The following is a 3,653-nucleotide window of genomic DNA, read 5'->3' on the forward strand; positions in this document are numbered from 1 at the left end:
TCGCGTTGTTTCAAAGAAGATAAGATGAACTGATACAAAGTTGCCCCAAGATGGGAATGATATGCCCCCTTGAGAGATTGGATGAAGATGTTTGGAAAGATCGCAGACAATCTCTCGATAAGAAAGAAAGGCTAGAATGGACTGACTGGATAGAGTGACAAAGTCACGAGATAATGAAGACTGATTCGGGAAACGAGGGCTAGGGCTAGGGCTAGGGCTAGGGTAGTCTATAAGATAGACCACGAGGGGAATACATCCTCATTTTCATTTGCACATCCAAGAGATTAGAGTGTAGAGAGAGAATAGAGCAGCAACAATCAGCAACAATGGCTTTGGTTCACAGATTCGATCACATTCGCCGATTTCAGAGGCCAGCAGATGCAGGAGAGCTGGTAAGTACCGCAAAACCTCCTTATACTTTGTTGTAATAAATGTTGTCATTAATGCATATTAGGTAGGGTAATAAATGTGTGTTTAGGTAATGTCAAAAAAATGTCAAAAACATTGAGGCGCGTCTGCATTGGTGCCAGGCGCGTCTGGGTTAGCTAGGCGCGTTTATGCAGTATGTAAGTGCGTGTATGTCTTCAAGGCCAAATTGGCAGTTTTGTGATGAATATACGCTGTCGATTGGATAAGCTGCTGAGAGGATACATTCAAGCAGGTCCTCTAGGGAAGACTATGGATAATAGATAGGGCTAGGATTGACAATTTTGTGATAGAACATACGTTGCCAATTAGGAAACTACTCAAGAGGATACACTCAAGCAGAGGACCTAGGATAGGATAGATTGATACACTTTGTGATGAATAGGGAGTACTAATATGAGCAACACTTTGTGATGAATAGGGAGTGCACAAACACGTAGTACTTTATGATGAACAGGGAGTACCACTAGGATAAATAGCAACACTTTGTGATGAACAGTGCGTGTTACTTTGACTAACATGATCAATTTGCTTGACTATAGGAGTACCTATCTATACTGGAGTCATGAGAGAGATTCCCATCGACTCAAAGGTTACGACCGGAGCTGACATTTGAGGACCAAGCTACCATTGAGGTTATGGGTTTGAGATTCATTTTGTATGTGCCTGAGTTTCGGGCGAACATGGGATTGCTGATTGAGCTAGCTGAGAGATGGCACTTAGAGACTTGTACTTTCCATTTGTCGATGGGTGAGATGACAATCACTTTAGAGGATGTGTACAGGATAATGAGGATACTGATTGATGGGGAGTTAGTTCCTTACGATCGAGATGGAGATAGGGATGCATTGAGACGAGTGTTTCAAGGTCCAGGACTGGAGATGAGGGCTGGAAACGTGGCATGGGACATGATGACACAGACAGGATTGGCGCTAGCGGTGGTGCTGGTAGGAGTGATCAGTGGGTTCTTATGTATCTGTTTTGTACCATTTTGTATGATGATGTAGACACCTTCAGGTGATTTTGTAGCCATATGTATTTTGACATCATTGTATCATGACACTTATGATTATATATATGAGATGATTCACCTTTGCGGCAGCTATATGCATGTGTACCTATGTGATGCTTATGATATGGATGTAAATATGTACATGATGAAATGCAATATTTTTTTGTTCTTTTATGTTTTGAATATGTTATGCCAATGTAAATGTGAATGTATGAAATGCAGATGAATATGCTGAAAATGTAAAATGTGCTATTATGTGTTATGTGCAGGATGTGATGCAATTGTGATATCTATATGTGGTAATGCAGGTGCAACTACATGAAATGCAGATATTTTTGGCATGTCATTATACTCAGTCATGTGATAGCAGGCTACACAGACTCAAGAAGGATGATGGAGGTCAATCAAGAAAAGGGGATGGAAGATAGAAGATATGAAAGTGAAAAGAGCTTCTTGTGTGTTATCATCATTGAGCTTTATTATGGAAAAATAGGTTATGACAATCGAGGTATATGTTCGACCCAGAAAGTCATTGTACCTATTTGCATGGAGATAAGACAGTTGCAAACAAGGAATGCCCCAGTTCATACTAGACTCTTAGTATCCTCATATCCTTGGACAAGTCAGCATTATTAAGAGACAATCCACAAACAACAAAAAAATAGGTGACAATACCCCATCCTTGCCTTTCTAGTCAAAGATATCCTGGAGATAAAATCTCTAGTCAGAGACATCCCGGAAAAGCTAAAAGACATGCCACCAAAAAGATAAAATCAAAAGAAAAGTAAGACTCGACACAAACATCCATTGTAGTCCTCAAGTTTTAGTGTCTCTTGTAGTCTTATTTGATTGTGGTCACAATGTTTACTTTCATAAAAGGATAGATAGCATCGAACCATAATGTTGTCTGAGTTTGTTGAAAGATTTGATTTGTTGAAGCCCATTGTTGCTACTGTGTCTCATCTGAAACTGACTGAATCCATGAAATTGATACTTTATTGCAGAGAAAGTGAAACTTTATTGCGGATTGGCGTTGCAAGTGCTGCTTTATTGTGGATTGTGCGCAGATAGACTGAAGAAAAGTGGAAGAAACTGTACTCCTTGGAATAGGTGATGCTCTCAGTTCCACACCCATCACTAGACGTAGGATTTGCCTTAGCCACATATAGGACCTATTTATTATGGATGGAAAGGGGTGAAAAGGAAGGTTTATTATGAATGGCTAACCAATCTTAGGTAGATCAATAACAAGCCATGATGGGAATGGGTAAGTTTATTATGGATGAAGAGGTTGTGAGTGTGTGCAAAGTGAAAGGAGGAAAGTGAATCCTGAAGGAGGAAGGAGCAATGTCTCTACACATGGCGCCGGTGACCCGATTTTCACCATGGTACTTGTCCAGGGCACCACCGAAGTGGTTTTCACCATTGGACGAAATGTTTTTTTGTTTTTTCAATTTTTTTTTTAATTGTTTTGTGTGACAAGGCGCCTGTTTGCTAGGTTTTTACCAAGTAATGATTTTTTATGTTTTTATGATTTTTTTTTTTGAATTAGGATATGCTGAAGAGCTATGTGTAAAACCTATGAAGGTGCATGCTATTGATAGGATCCTCCAAAGGTTCACCCTATGTGGTTGAGAGCTGATATGCACCTGATCCATAGGCTATTGTGATGATGTAAGGACCAAACCAATTTGGTTTGAACTTGCCCTTCTTCTCTCTATGTTGCTTATTTTTAGGATTTTCTCTGAGAACTAAGTCACCTACCTCAAATGTGCGAGGCTTGACTTTATGATAGTAGCTATGACGTTCCTTGACTGAATGATATGTAGCTCGAGCAACTGTCTTCCTTGATAAAGGAATTGAGATAGAATTACCAATGTGTGGACTACGTAGGCCCATATGCGTGTCACCTAAAGAAGTTTGGGCATCCCTGATAACAAAGTCCTTCGAGGAAGCTCCATTAAAGGTCCATGATGTATCGCCAGAATGGAAAGGATGTGTGGAACAATTGGATGAGTTATGAAGGCTTATGATTGTGAAAAAAAGTGAAAGTAGGATAGCATGATGGAGACTTAGGATCAACATGAAGTATTCTTTTTGACTTGAAATTGTAGAACTTTTGCCCCCAGTTATTTTGATATTAGGGGAGATCAACTCTTGTTCTTTTTTCTTCATATGATTTTTATCCTTGACTTTGATTTTTGTGGAGTCCAGT

This window comes from Cryptomeria japonica, chromosome 10 (assembly GCF_030272615.1).
Source record: "Cryptomeria japonica chromosome 10, Sugi_1.0, whole genome shotgun sequence".
NCBI lineage: Eukaryota > Viridiplantae > Streptophyta > Pinopsida > Cupressales > Cupressaceae > Cryptomeria > Cryptomeria japonica.